The following is a 16,407-nucleotide window of genomic DNA, read 5'->3' on the forward strand; positions in this document are numbered from 1 at the left end:
TCTGAATGGCTTTCCATGGAAGCAGAAAAGAACCTCCCTGGCTTCAGGGCTGCTTGCCTACCAAATATTGCATTTCTACTGCAATCCATGGAAGCTTTAGAACGCTCCAGAAAAAAGAGCTGGAAAAAATATAATAATAAAAAGAATTAAGCAACCTAACCCCAGCCTCAAAAATATCCCTCTATACTATCCCTGGATTTTATTTACTTCTTACCTGAAGCAATCTGGTACACAAAAACAGCAAGGAGAAGGTAAAGCATCGTTGCATCATAGTGCCATTCAAGATTTCAGCATCATTAGAGACAAAAAGCACACACACAAAAAGAGGAGCTAGTTAATCCCCATATTTAGGGTGCTGGGGATTGTGATATACTGAGTTGCAGAAATCTTGTTTTGATCGAAGTGATATTTAAAGTACGTCTGCTGCAATGAATAATACTGAATATTATATGAACAGCACCAGCATGTTAGGGAAATGAAATTAGCAGGTCCTTGCTTCCTTGTGGAAGTAACAATATCATTATTTACACCTGGCAAACATCTACAGCCTGTACAAATCCTTGTAGTCTATGGAAAGACCACCCATTGACAACAGTTTGGATAGGTCCTTAGTGCAGATTGAAACTCCAGCAACTGCATGAAAAAACTTCTGCAGTTTCCACGATATGCTATGCATCCGATGAAGTGAGCTGTAGCTCACGAAAGCTCATGCTCAAATAAACTGGTTAGTCTCTAAGGTGCCACAAGTACTCCTTTTCTTTTTACGAATACAGACTAACACGGCTGTTACTCTGAAACCTTCCCCCTGGAATGTTACTTGCAAGAGGGGATTTTGTGTGCATCTGAGTGTATCACTTTTAAACAATGTTATCAACTTTTTTATATATAGGATTTCCCCCTTGCAATCTTATGCATCCAAGCAATTACAGGAAGATATAACATCCTTGTAAAGACTAAAAATAACATTTATAAAAAGACAATCATGTGAGCCATTAATTTATGGAGGTTATTGTAGATCTAACATGATACATTTAACAGCTTTTGCCAGGACCAAGCTGTGATTTTTTTCCCATTATTTTTGCCATCACTAGCCACCATCATTAACAATAACAGTTAAAAGTATAGACACAAACTGTTGATGAGTCAAGCCGGGCAAAACCCAGGGGGGCTGCTTGTGCTAAGCACCTCATAGACTCATTGACTTGAAGGCCAGAAGGGACCATCATATGATCTAGTCTGATGTCCTGTGCATTGCAAGTCAGAGAACTTCACCCACCCACCTCTGGCTGAGTTACTGAAATCCTGAAATCTTGGTTTATAGACTTCAAATTACAGAAATTCCACCATTTACTCCAGTTCAAACCAGCAAGTGACACATGCCCTCTGGTTCCTCTCATTCACATGATTCAAGAGGGCGAGAACGAGAAGAAAATTGGGCTTACACCCTTGCCGGGAAAATTCAAGACAAATTCTAAGGGTTTTATGATGGATGCCATGGTTACTGGACCGATTGCACCTCTGTCCCATTACTGGCATCTCAGTGCCCCCCTTACGTATCAGGCCTCGGGCCTTGACTGGTCATGGGGTAGAATTATTTAACTGTCTGGGTATAACACCCCATCTATGCTAACTGCTTATTGCCATGCTTGTCTGACTGGAAACTTGCATCTCTTCCCTTTGGGGGCCTATGACCAGAGCTATCCAGTGACAAAGGGCCTTCTGAAAACAACTGGGTTTAAGTAGCAAATGGAAGAAGGAATTAGAGAATATGATTTTAAAACAATAAACAGCCAACACATGTTTAGACCCATCTCACCTTATGCTTCACAGCAAATTAAGCTAGATGGGCTTCCTTTCTGAGTTACAGGAGCAGAGCAAGCTGAAGAAAGGGCTTGTCTACATGGGGAAATCTACTGGTATAACTACACTAGTGTAATTATACCACTATAGTTATACTAGAACAAACCTGTGTGGAGACTCTTAGTCCCTAAGAAGGGTGCTGTTTCCCAGTTTAGCTTATGTCTCTTTGGAAGTGGTTTGGAGCAGGGGTGACCTGTCTATCTAATCCCTCAGTCATTGCACCCTATTTCAGTTGTCTGCTGTGGGTGGAGGGAGGCAGCAGTGATGGTCACCTCTCCTGCCACTTTCTCCACAGAGACAGGACAGGGACACAGAATGCTTCCCTGCCCAGTGGAGACACAAAGAACTGCCACAGCAGCCTGGCTGGCCAGCTCAGTCCCCTTCTTTTCCCAGAGGTGCTGATGCTCCAGCTGGGTCCCTTCCAGCTGCTGATGGGTGTCTCATCACCTCTCCTTAATTGGCATCCAGCTGTTGCACTGTTGACCACAGCTGGCTTTGTGAGAGGCTGGGGTTTGTTGGTGTCCCAGGCATGGATGAGTGAACTGCTCCAGATAAAATATGAGTCAGTCCCTGCACAAATAATAAATGCCCCTTCTTCCCCTTCCTCTGCCAATAAACCCCACCTTGGCCTCTTTTCAGAACCAACTGGAAGTTGGAGCAAAACTTAACTGAAGTTTGAGGAAGATTTACTAATACTTAAATGCACTGTAGATATTTAACCCATGTTATTGCAGGTTAATTGCAAAGGAGAAAATAACATAGGGCCTGTGCTCCTTTTTGCCTTTTTCTAAGGTATCAAGAAACCTGAAGGTTTTTTGTTTATTCAACTTTGGGGGGGGGGTTCTTCTTTTGGTTTCCCTTACGAATAACAAGAAAGTCACGTCTGGTTTGCCTTCTTTTGTTGGAGGTCTCTTTGAAGGGCCCAAAGAAATGTCTGTGATGTTCCTCCTCCCTGAACTGCAGAAGTCAGTTTGTGGAGTCTTTAAAATAGAAAGATTTTCTCCTAAGTACCAAAAAAGCATTTGAATGAAATAGTTGTTAATAATAAAAATAATAAACAGGGAGGTTTTTAAATACTTCCTTGGTACCTGCAGTGTCCCAATGTTAACAGTTCCCTCTTTTTGTGCATGTGTCTATCTATCTGGTTTTTTACCTGAAGACAACAGAAGGGCTAAAAACCCAAAGGACCTTATCACAGTACTAAATATTGAGAAGGAAGTGTGAGCCATTGGACTGAATGAGCTCTTACCTCTCACCGGTTGATGAAGTGGAAGAACAGACCTCCTGAGCAGACATTAGTTGCACAGATACACCTACTTTGCCAGTGTGCTCAGTTTTGGCTGGTTGGGGTTAAAATTCACTTACGTATTAGATACCGGGGTAATGAAATCACATTGGTTCCTTCTGGCCTTGGGATCTATGAATTCATTAATCTGTGACATGTTGTTATCCTTATTGTGTGACTAAAGGGCAGCAGAGCTGCATTTAATATATGCCCTATTGTGGGGAACTGAAACCTCACACTGTAAGCATGGAGTAGTGAGTCAACTCCAAGTGAAAGAAAGAGAGGGAGGGAGCGTTGGGTGGGAGAAAGGTGTTCCTACCTGTCTGTCAGGCTTTTGTTTAAGGGTCTAGAGGCCTTTTGACCCTTTCCTCCAGTGTTTAAAGATAGATCAATTGAGAATGGTTGTCACTCCTCAGTGATCATCAGAGCTGAAATCCCTGATAAATGGGTCAAGGGGCTTAACTATTAAAGATTCAACAAAACTTTTGTCAAAACAAAGGCACTTTGCTTGGTAACCTTCTGGTGCTTCAGAGTCCAGAGATGTGGTATGCAGGGGCTGCTGCCAGAGTCTTGGATGGACCTTGGACTCTCTTGGTTGTTAGGCTCCGTGCTCCATGATGGGAGCCTTGGCCAGAACTTGGATTCTTGGGGCAGCTTAGGGCAACAAGGATCCCAGAAGCACTGTCAGACCCAGCTAGAGGAGAAGCTTTCAGGGCTGGCCAGGCTCCTCCCTCCATGAAATTTCATCAAGAAAGTTTGGCAAATTTGGTTTTGCAGAGTGAACCCTAATTCAAAAGACCCCAAATTTCTCAGAAACCAAAGACTGTGACTTTTGGCCAGCTATAGTCCAGATCCCCCTCCCACCGATGCAGAACAGGAGTGGAGAGCCAGGAAGCAGACCCTTACTAGTGGAGGGTGAGCAGTCAGTGAGCAACTGTGTGGCACTGATGGGAGGAGGGACAAAGTGGGACCAACTCCAGCAGATATTACATGATATCAAGCTAAAAGATCTGACAATGCAGGTCGGTGGAAGAACAGCTTCACATACTTCCATTAGGACTGCCAACCAACCCAAAACTAATCACTAACAGTGACTAATTAAATTATACTCAATTAAAAATATTGGGCACGCATTAGCACCTTCCTTCCAGGAATATTCAAGTTCTTCTCATAATTAATTAGCCTCACACCATCCCTGGAAGGCAGACAAGTAGTTACCTGCTGTTCTAATTAAGCCACAAGCTGTATCACAGAATTAACCTTAACCCTTTAATTATCAAATTAAAATTGTACACAAAGCAGACAAATAGCACATCTGAAATTAACGTGCATTGCAAATCGTCTGAGGTTCTCAAACCCCTCCTTGCATCCTGCCCTGTGAGCTTCCACAAAGAACACTGATGCGCTTCTCTAGCGAATGCAATGTTCTTAGCAGTATTTTGCAATTTTTACAAAGATTTGAATCCTCTCTCTAAGGGAGTGGATGCATAAAAATAGGAAAATGAACTCAAATATATATAGAATATTGATCAAAAGTACATAAAAGAGATACACAACCCACACACACATAGTCTGGTCCCAAGGCACTTCTCAGGGGGAGCTGTTCCCTGAATTCTTCTCTGCACCGTGGAGCCTTGTGTAATGCCCACTGCAGTCAATGAAATCCTTTCCATTCACTTCGATCCATTTTCTATCAGGGTGATGATGTTTAATTGGTGTAGATGTTCAGGATGTGATCCTGGCCCCAAGGAAGTCAATGAGAAAACTCCCATTGACTTTCCTGGGGCCAGTATTTCACTCTAGACTGTAATTTCCTCCAGATAAGGATTTGTCAATTGTAATGATGACTCTGAAAACATGTTTCAGAGTAGCAGCCGTGTTCGTCTGTATTCGCAAAAAGAAAAGGAGTACTTGTGGCATCTTAGTCTCCACTTGTGCCACAAGTACTCCTTTTCTTTCTGAAAACATGGAATTTTTTACTAATAATAATGTCACATAAATCCAGGCATAGCCCATAATCCTTGCCATCATTTCAGCCTAAATTCTGAAAACATCTCAAACATCACATGCAGCTAGTGAAGATAGCCACAAACTATCAGCAAGTTCTGAAGCAACTTCAGCTTTTAACAGTTTCTTCTATATTATTTTCTTTATGCCTTAGTGTTCATAATAGAGATACAGTAGATCAACTCTTATGTGATATGGCAGTATAACCTATTATTTTATAAACTGTATAAAGTATTAAAATCTATCTTGAGGATTTGGCAACAGAGCCCTGCAGTCTGAGGGCGTTTCATTGCCAAGGTGATCTCATTAAAAGGAGTACTGTAATGCATTTTAGACAATGTTGTGCATTAATGATTAGCTACAGACATATATATATCTGTAACTAATCATTAACAAAGGTAGAACAAGGCATATTGTGCATTCAGATAACTAGAATTTCTGAATGAAGTGAATTTGAATAACTGGAATTATCTTGTTTTAACTCAAGTAGCTTTGAAATAATCAAGTTTTCATTGGAGTAAACAAAATGCATGTAATTGTGTCACTCATCCATTAAAACTGGCATGAAGGCCTGTTCTCCAGGGGTCTGTATGGCCCTGAGTGGTCTTTCGAGATACCTAGAAAGTTCTTTCCGGTAGTTCAGTCACTCAAAGGGTTATAGCAGCTGTGTTCTTGTTTCTTTCTGGATCTCACAATCATCTCTCTAATTAGGACTTTAAGGAAAGTGTTAATAGTTTGAATAAAAGGGAAGCAACTTTAGTAATTACCAAACAGGAGATGCTCTCAGTAGCCTGGTGATGACAGCCCCACTCTCTGTCTCTCTGATCCAGATATATGAGCTTCAGGTAGTCATGCTTTGACTCATACTGCCTGTTTTATACAGTTTCTGAATTCTTGGTCAGATGAAACCATGTCCACAGCCTCGGAGCACCCTCTGGAGACTGACCCCCAACTCCCCAGCAATCAGACTCTCCGTACACCCTAAGAACGGCCAGTTCCACCACTACATTTCTATTTTTATATCACTAGCTGAAACAGAACTAGTGTGGGTACATCTACCCAAGCCGGAAATGCGACCTCAAGCTCCAGTGTAAAGATACCTCTAGAGGATGTGAGAATTGATAAACTGTGCACAGCAATGGAAGAGAGAGATTAAGGGGTCATCATACATGATTACTGTAATTTCAAAAGTGTCTTAAACTGGCACTCCTGGATCTCAACCACTCCAGGACAGCAGCGTCAGAAAGATACTTCTAATTTAGCATCATCCTTCAAGTAGGAGGGATGCAACCCTGTCTCAGAGTGCAACCTGCTGGACTTTAGTGACACTACAATGAATACAGTGATGGAAGGATGACAACCTCTGCCTAATTAAGGCTAGGATAAAAAATTTCATATGTAGATTTTGTCACATCAAGTGGATTAAAAAAAATCCGCCTGAAATTTCTGATGTGTGGTACAATGGTAAATTGTTGCTTCAGGGAATATCATGTTCCATTGGGAGATCATGTTCCATTGAAATAATCAAAAACTTTTCCTTTTGCAAATTTCGTATCGTCTTTTTGTGCACAAAAGCAGGCTTGATTCTGATCTCAGTTATGCCAGTTTTATGCCATTGTAACTATGATGATGGCTTCAGTGGAGTTACCATTGATTTACAGCAGTCTGTGTAACAGGAAGGAGAATCAGGCCTTACACTGGAATCCAGATTGGCTTGATTTCCTCTGCTGTCCTCAGTATGGATGATGAGTTTTGGAAGATAGGGAGGGGGTCTAGATGCCATGCAGCTTCACAGGGTTTGTTACTCACCGTCTGTGACTGAACCCAGCTCCTCTGACACCACAAACTGAAAGGATTTGTACAAGTTGTAAAAATTAAAGATCTACCTACAGGAGTTCACTGAAATCTACAGAGATGTGTGGACTGTGGTCTATAAACAGCCATTTGAGGAAATAACATGTGACAGGGCAGTTTTCAGGTTATTTTATTTTATTTTATTTTAATTTAATTTTTTTTAAAAAATAAACAAGATGGCTTTCTAAGGGTGAAGAATGATAGAAACAGCCCCCTGGCCTGCCACCTACACATCAGCAAGATTATTTCAAACCAAATTGTTTTGGTTAAAAGGAGAGTAACAAATCTGATATGGACGATACAAGGGCTCCTCTCTGGAATTTCTCCAGCTCATGAGGTTCTTTCAAGTCCAAATGAATTGCACTTCAGGGTTCCATTGAAGCAGGATCTGATGATTTTAGAAGCAAGTGGCTGTCTGCCAGATTCACAGAGGTCCTGCCTAGACAATCAGAACCACCATTTCCTGTAGAAAAAAAAGAGAATCAGATGGTTTGATGATTTCCCATAGAACAGGAATAATATGATGTTTGATTTCAAATGAAAAGGCACAGGAGGAATTCCCAAGTAACTCTATGGTGAGTGAAGAGGTTCCTGGTTAACTCCAGCACAGGGAATTCATTTTCCGTACTGCAACATTCTGTTACAGAGTTTTAATGCGGATACCCGTATGTATCTACACAGGTGCTGCCAATGAAAACTGTACTGCAGAAAAGGACAACACTCATCCAGGTTCAATTGTTCTATCACACACACCTTGTGCACAGCTGAAGCTAAAATGATGGATAACTACTTAGGTGATAAATAAGTTACTCTTAAAAAATGAAGGGAAATTCCAGTCTTATATGAAAGTTGACTCCAGTCTGGTGGCAGGTGCACATTAGCGGCCTGGCCTGATGATAGCATGGGACTCTCTGCATTCTCAGTGAATCAACCAGGAGGGTTGCCGAGCAGCTGCATGGTCACTCCAGCCTGCTTCCCTTACTCTCATTCTGAAGGCCCAAGGGGCTCCCAGCTTCACATCGCCTGCCCTTGACCTGCGTCTCTGATGTTTTAGTAGGTAGGAAAATCTCTCACCCTCCCAACTGCTTCTTGGGGTGCTGTACTTGATGCAAAATTAATATATCCTGACTGGGTATCCTGAATACTTTATGGCTGATATTGTGGAAACAGTCCGAACATGAATAGAAAGGAATAGAGATTTACAGTGTGGCCAGTCTAACTTTAGATAGGAACCTTGATTTTTAAACCATTCAAACAAATTAGGTATAGTGTTCACATTGATGTCACCAAGCTTTTTACAACTACCTCACTTGGTTAAGGGCTAAGATTTGTACTGAGCTGCTTTAAGGACGGAGGGAATCATGAGCTCTTAAATGGCTTTAAATCCTTTGTGGACTGGTGCTGTTTTAATTATATAGAAGACTGAGCGCTTCCGATAATATGCCTGTGTCACCCACTGGTCAGTGTGTCTTACATGTCCCCTCTGTGTCTGATCTAAAGCGAATGGGGGTCTGTTACAGCCCCAACTAGAGAGCCTGGTCCTTCAGTGTTTAGATTCCAATGAGCTTCAATCTGGAGATGTCTGCTTCATTCCCCAATTGTTGGGCAAGATAGCGCCGAGCACACTGATGTGTTCTACAGCATCTCCAGTCTGCAAGCTCTCATACACAAGCTACCATATTTTAATGTAGCTCCTCATATGCATTACTATTAACAGCATCTGGACCCACATATACTGTAAGGAAGCCCAGTGACATGCTGCACAGTGCTGGTCTGACTGCAATTTTAATGAATATGTTAGTTTCCACTCAAAAATTGTTCACACCAGGTCTGTCTGGAAGGACCCTTGAGTGCAGACTAGGACATGTGTCCAGTAACAATGTTTTGAGTTAACTAGTTTGAAAATACTTTACCTTATTAACTTTTATACCTTCCCTTCACACACACAAACTTATATCCACCCTGAGGTGTCAGTAAACTCCAAACTCTGAGGCTTTTCTTTATTATAAAGCTGTAGCTTTACAGTTTGAAAGTTCCTGCAGACAGCAACCATTTTGTTCCCAGAATTTCATAGGTTTTAATGCCAGAAGGTACCAATAAATCTTCTAGTTTGACCTCCTATAAGACATAGGCCATAGAATTTCCCCCAGTTAACCCTGTAGTGAGCCCAGCAACTTGTATTTGATTATCTTCCACAATGCAACCATCCTTGATTTGAAGACACCAAGAGATGGAGAATATGTCATTTCCTTGGTAGCTTGTCCCAATGGTTAAACACCCTCACTGTAAACATTTTTATGTTATTTCTAACTGGATTTGTCTGGCTTCAGCTTGCAGCCAGTGGTTCTTGTTTTGCCTTCTCTACTAGATTAAAGAGTCCTTGAGAATCTGGTATTTTCTCCCTGTAAATATAGTTAAGCACTTTAATCAAATCACTGGAGACACCCACATTAGATGATGATTCCCCATTGACAAGTAATATTATATTATATTGTATTATATTATATTATATTATATTATATTATATTATATTATATTATATTATATTTATTAATGTGTGCTTTACTGAGATCGTATGGTGCTAGTTTTTTACTCAGAATCTTGTGCAGTGTAAGTCAAGCTTTTTGAAATAATATAATTACGTTACATCCAGGCAGGTATCTTTATCAAATAACTTTAAAGTCATCTAAAAATAAATTAATGGGTTTTTTTAAGCAAGACTGAATATGCTAAAAACCCTGTTCACTGGCATTAACTATATTCCTAATCTTTAATTCTTTATTGATTGAGTCATCGTTTCTATTATTTTGCCAGGGATTGATGTCAAGCTCACTGGCCTATAGTTTCCTGGGTCATCTTGCCTGTCCTTTGTGCCCATTGGCATAACATTAACACTCTTCCCATCTTCTGGAATTTCCCCAACATTCCAAAATGTATCAAAAATGATCAGTGGAATTAAGATCTCCTCCCCCAACTCTTTGGGGATTCTGTGATGGAAGTTATCTAGGTCTGCTGATTTAAAAATATTTATCTCGAGAATATGCTGTTTAACATCCTTCTGAGTTACTAATGGACTAGATAAAAATCATCATCCTCTTGTAATTTCAGTACATCAACGTGCTTCTTTCCGCATACAGAATAGAAATATGTAGTGAACACTTCTGCCATCTATGCCTCATTATTCACAACTTTTTTCACTATCTAGAAATGGATCTGTACCATTGTAAATATTTCTTTTCTTCCTGATATTTTAATTCAATGCTTTCTTGTCCTTAGCCCTCCCAGCTATGGTTTCTTCCCTCTTGTCCTTAGCTTCCCTTTTCATATTGCTGCACTTCATTACTTCCAACTTAGATTGATTGCTATCTATTTCCTCTGTATCCCATTTGTGATAAATATTGTTTTATTTCTTTCGCCTGCACTTCTCCTGCCGACTGATACACAGTAGACACAGCTTCTGCAAGCTCTCCTCCAGACTTTTGTTTTTCCTGCTTGATTTTTGATTCTAAAATATAAAAGCAATGTAGACAAAGGTACATTTGGGCCCCAATCCCTTCGTATATATGAAGCTTCGGCAGCATATGAAGGCTTTAAAAGTGCCACTAAGAGGTTTGGGGAAAATTCTTCCGAAGCATGAGCAGCACATGGTTGCCATAATAGGTCTGTGCTGTCCCTGTTGCAAATGCTGGGGTGATGCTGGAGATGTTGCTGGGAGCTGTCAGGTGTAAGGGGGCAATCCCAGTAGCACTGAGCACTGCAGAGAACCTGGGCTGCTCCAGGCTGTGCAGTAGCCCACAGGCAGCCTGGGTAAGGCTGCTATATGCAATAGAAGCCACTGGGGTGGTTCTAATACATGCTGAGGCCACTCCGCCCCCAGGTGGCCTAGAATGTGAGCAGCACAAAATTTGCTTGAAGCCTCCTTTGACCCCTGCCCATGGGCCACATGTGCTGAGCCTCGAAGAGCATTAAACAACAGCTCAGATGTAGGAAGGAGAGGAACAGTCATTTCTGTTCACACTGCAATGTTTCCGTTGTGGAATGTTGAACTTACCTGCGACAGCACAAAAAGCGTCCAGAGCATCTGCTAATGAGTGTAGAATTGAAGGGACATCTCTTATAGGAGCAGAAACCCCTGCGGGATCGACAGAGTATGAAGGGATCCTGAGCCTCAGAGAATTCTTCAGAAAGAAAAAGAGTCAGTCATCATTCTGCAGAGCCGGGTAAATAAGCTCTGTGATTCCAAGAGGACAGGCATTTCTCATTCACTGACGCCTGGCCATGTCAGCCCAAAAGTTCAAGTCCAAAAATGTATCACAGCTTTAGTGCTACATTAGTGCTGTGACTAAGAAGAGAATGGAGAAAGTTAATTAAACAGGGGCGCTGGCTCTCAGTCTGCAGGGTTGAGAACTGTAGCTCTCAGCATGGTGTCCCTTGCTGCCCTCTGCCTTTAAGTGATGGAAAGCATTTAGCTGCTCAGACCTCCAAGTTCCCTGAGTGGCTGCTGCTGTGGGTTTGATTCCCTCTGTCTCTAGCAGTGATGTGCCAGGCAGTATCACAAATGCAATTTGGTGAAGCAGGGTTGAACTGGTTCAGCACCAGGTTGGATGACTACACATTTTTGAAGGAGAAGGGTTTGAAAAAATCCCTGCCGGTTTCAATGCATGCCTGTCTGGGAGAGTCTGTGCAGATGTTTTTTTTCTAAAAATTTGCTTGGAAATAATGTCTTTATGACTAGTTGTCAGGTTTTGGTTACACTCAAAGGGCCTGTTATTTTGAAAATCCAGCCCCAGTGTGCACACCCAAAGCTTGTAGAATATTTAGGTTAGAACATTTTTAACTGAAGGTTGTTGGGCAACCTAAACCAGCGGTTCTCAGGACAAATTTTTTGGTGGCCTCAGAGTACGGCCACCAACTCTTGCTGGTGCCGCTCTCACACTTTTTCCTAAAATACTTAATTAGCTTTAGGAAAACCAAATAAATGTGCACATATACATGTCCAAATCATTTCAATTTGTTTATTGCTAGCTAGTAAGTCTGTTGTGAAAAGTGCTATTAACAAACATATAAGTATCACTTTCACAGCAGACTTACTCAGCCCTGGCAAGCCTGGAAACAAATTAAGCCCTGGATGGAGGGTTGTGGGAGGTAGTGGGGGCCATGGGAGATGGAGATGGAACCCGAAGCCCTGCGGCCAAAACCCAAAGCCCCGCAGCCAGAGGACGGGGCCCAGGGATGGAGGCTGAAGCCATATGGCTGAAGCCTGCCTCTGTGCAGCCATAGCCCAGGGTTGGAGCCTGAAGCCCCTCGGCCAGAGCTTCCTGCCCCACCACCCCAGGGCTGATGCCCAAAGCCTGAGCCACACAAGCCCTGGGAAGGTGGGGAACTCGCTGGCTGCATACTCCTCTAGTATTGTGCCCCAGGTGTCTCCAGAGGGGGGCAGGGCCCAACCCCTGCTGCTGGCCCCAGCAACCAACACCAGGGCAGTGCATCCAGGAGCAACAGGGAGCAAGAGGGGCTGTTACTTTGCCCTCCCCCCGATCACAGCCCAGGAGGCTGTGGCCACAAGAAAAGCCCCTGGTGACCGCATGTGGCCATGGTGGCCGCATTTGAGAAACGCTGACCTAAACAGATACCTTGTCATGACGGCAGACACTCTCCTACCTTCAGATAATATAATTTCTTAGAAAACTGCCAAGCACATAGTAATGGCAGATTCTTAGAGACAGTGGGGTTAAGACACTGAGATGAGGGGCTGCCATTTTAAAGATTTGGGTTCTGTTCCCAGATGTGTAACCCACCAGTGAGCTATGAGATCTGACTTTATAATACAGTTTGTGACAGGCACAGAATTATGAACACTAGCCTGCTGCAGAAGTTAATTCACAATCTCCTGGCTCCAAACTCCAGGTAGTTTGTTCTAAACCAAAGTGTATATTGAATAAGGTTGGTCACACTTCATTTTATTTATATCTCATTTTGATATTCAGTTTTGTCATTGCCACTTAGAGGAAGAGTACATGCAATGCAGGTATAATATGGAGTGGTTTAAGCAGCAAGCCTCAGAAAGATCTGAGAAAAACCCGATGAAATTTTTTTTCCCACTGGTCATAATTCAGTCAAACATTTTTCCTTGGGGGCAGCTAAGACATAACACAGATCTCTGAACAATGACCCTGCCAAATTTCATGTATCGTCTACAAACTGCAGAGGTACTAATACTCCTAAGGAAAAAGTCAGAAACTTGTTTCTAATGGAAAGCATTAGGCAACCTTAGACTCCCAGAGATCCCTCTGCATCATCCCTCGCTTGCATTTCTATCTTACCTGGCGCGTCCTGAAGCACAAGAAAGAAAACAGCAAAGAGCAGATAAAGGATCTTCATGGCTGAAGGTCAGCTGGGAACTCAGCGTCACTGGAGAGAGGAGACACCAAGACAAAGCGGAGTCAGAGTACCTATATGTACAGATCATGGGCATATGCTGAGTTTTAGAAATATTATTTTAATCCAAATGACATTTATAATATATGTTCTGGAAACTCTTAATAATAATAATGATTGTTATCTATACAGCTCCATAGAAATCATAGAAGGATTTCAGACAGATAGTTGTGTGAGGCAAATCACATTTTACAAACACATGTTTTGTAACTATTTTCCAGTGTCTTAAATTAGGTTTCTTGTGGTCATCACTTTCTCCTTAGCCAAAGTACAGACTCAAGAATTATCGAGCATTTACATATTTTAGTAGCCAATACAGAATTGAAAGCAATTTAGAAATTGCAGAAAGCGCAAAAAAGATGGTTGGTTATTCATGTTTATAAAATTTATAAAAATGAATTCCTGATTTGATGTTACAATTTACTAAAAAGTAACAAATCCCATTAATTCATTCAAAGCCTTATCACAGTTGTGTTACACAGACAAACTTTACTCTAGTTCTGTACTGTGCTGTGCAGGTAACTTTGATACCAACAGAAACTGTGAATCCTTTAGTGCAGATTCTTATCCATTGCTAATCAAAAGTGTTCCCCAGCGGAATTATGGCAGCACCTGTGACAGTTATAACCAACAGCTCTAAAGTTACAATTTAGAAAATCAGACAAGTTACTTAAGATTAAGAATTACAATTCAATTAATTTTCACACTTTATGCAGATAATGATTAAAACAATTTGAATTTCTCTCAAATTTTACCAGGATTCTTTGCTCTTCGGCCACTTGAACTAAATATTCAAAATTAACTAAATATTCAGGTAGTGGGGACAATCTTTAGCTTACTAGCCAATTCAAAGCTTCTTCCTGCTTTTGGGAAAGAAGCTGTCAATTTCTCTCAACGACAAACTGTGCATGATAGCTAGGCTAAACTCTGAAGTATTCAGGGTGTCTCTTAGCTATCGTCTACGGAGGAGACATTCCCTTTTACAAATATTTCTGGACTTTAATGCTTATAATCGCATACTGAGCTACCCTAAATTTCTAGATCACTAAGATTCAGTTTGCTAGTGAAAGATATGCATACATCACACATTCTATTACAGCACCCTCTGGTTTATCCAACTGGCCTGGGGGATATTCGAAATTTGGAATATTTGGATAAACATAAGAAGTGCTTCTGAATGCAGTGCTAGAAGCCAGAGGCAGCAGAAGAGGAAGGAGTGGTGCTCATTTGCATTTTGCCCCTGCATGCTGTGGTGATGGCAGTCCCCAAGGTGCTGCATGGACAGAGCACAAAGGGAGGCAGAGAGTAGAGGATAGAAAAGGGGAAGAAAAGGCAGAGGAGAGAGGGGGAAAGAGGGTGAGGAGCTGCAGGAGACAGGAGCCTCCTTGGTGCTGCTTGAGCATTTCCTAGCTCTGACAATCCCAGGGGAGTGAGCCAGCCCTACCCCTCACTATTTCTACTAGTACTTGTGGAGCCTAGGCCTATTGGTGTCATGACACCCTCAAGAAGCCACAAAGAGGCTCCTGTTTCCTGTGGCTACTCCCCCCTCCTCCTTCTTTCCTTCCCTTTTTCTCTCCTCTACTCTCCTCTGCTTTTCTTTGTTCCTCTACCTCCTGCCCTGGTCTCTTTCCTCCTCCATAACTCCTGTTCTGTCTCCCTTTGTCCTTTCTCTCATTGAATGCTTCTGCTTTCAATCTTTATCTTAACCCCCTTCATCTGTTTCTTTCTTGCCTGTTTCCTTTTTGTCTCCCTCCCCACATATTCTCTCCTCCCCACCTTCTCCCTAATTCTTCCCTTTTCTCCTTGTCCTCATCTCTAACTCTGGAAATCCTCCCAAATCTCATTTCCCACAGCCCTGAGGTTTGTTCATCAGTGGGTGATTAACTAACAAAGCACGACAGAGAAGCACGACAGAGAGGGGCATTCAGATAGGTAGTATTTCTGGATAAAGGGAATTCAGATAACTGGATTTATTCTGCAGATGGTTTTGTCTCAGATAGCTTTAAAATAACCAAGGTTTTTTTGGGGGGTAAACAGAACGTATGGAGTTTTGCTCCTTATTCATTAAAATTGGCATGAAGAAGCCATGTTCTCCAGCTTTCCATGACAGCGGCCCAGGCCAGAATGGTTTCTCGAGATAGCTAGAAAGTTCACTCAGGTAGTTCATTCACTCAAGGGGTTATGACAGCTGTGTTCTTCTTCTCTTTCTGGATCTCACAGCCATATCCCTAGATAGAACTTTAAAAGAGGAGTTAATAGGGTGAGTACAAGGGAAGAGAATTTATCAGTTACCAGACTATGGGCACTCTCTGTAGCCAGGTGAAGACAGTCCCACTCACCGTCTCTCTCAGCTTCAGGAAGTGAGGCTTTGGCACAAACAACGTGTTTTATACAGGCTGTGAAGACTTGGATTCTTCTTGGCAAAGCTGCTGCGGACCAATCAGAAAGTGACCCCTGCACGTGGGAAAGATTTGAAGTATCCAACCACAATCTGGAGGCTGGAATTCTTGCAATTTCTTTCCGTCTTGGGAAAATTCCATGGTCTTTGTGCAAAACATCTTGTGCCATCCCAGATTGTGTAAGACATGTTAGGCCACAGAGGTTTGTGTAAAATGTCTTGGGACATATAATGGACACCTGCTGATTTAGTTCTGATCAGCAACTTACTTCTTCAGGCCACTTCTCATAGGCCTCCCTGCGGTGTGGTCCTTGGCCAACTTGACACAACTCTTGTCCTTCCTCAAGTGGCAGTTTCTCTGTCAGCTCTTTCTTTGAGCTGTCAGCAGAATTGTCCATTTTGAAGGTAGGAGAGGTTCTTCATATAAAGCCCTTTCACATTCCTTGATGATTCTATAAGTTTTTTCAAAGCTTATAATGCTGCAACATAAAGTCATTTGACTCATTTGCTTGGTTTATTACTGATAATGTTGACCACAATTAAATCAATATTAATACATAAGAAC

General features: G+C 42.0%; 1 long non-coding RNA gene across 1 annotated transcript; it reads right to left on the reverse strand.

The window, feature by feature from the left end:
* Positions 1 to 7,120: 7,120 nt before the first annotated feature.
* On the reverse strand, positions 7,121 to 15,804 carry LOC119565732. Its single transcript, XR_005224541.2, has 4 exons — positions 15,737 to 15,804; positions 13,330 to 13,417; positions 11,058 to 11,184; positions 7,121 to 7,469 (listed from the first exon to the last, which is right to left on the reverse strand). It is a non-coding gene; the product is annotated as an uncharacterized LOC119565732 (long non-coding RNA).
* Between the last annotated feature and the right edge of the window lie 603 nt (positions 15,805 to 16,407).

This window comes from Chelonia mydas, chromosome 3, assembly GCF_015237465.2.
Source record: "Chelonia mydas isolate rCheMyd1 chromosome 3, rCheMyd1.pri.v2, whole genome shotgun sequence".
In the NCBI taxonomy this organism is placed as follows: domain Eukaryota; kingdom Metazoa; phylum Chordata; order Testudines; family Cheloniidae; genus Chelonia; species Chelonia mydas.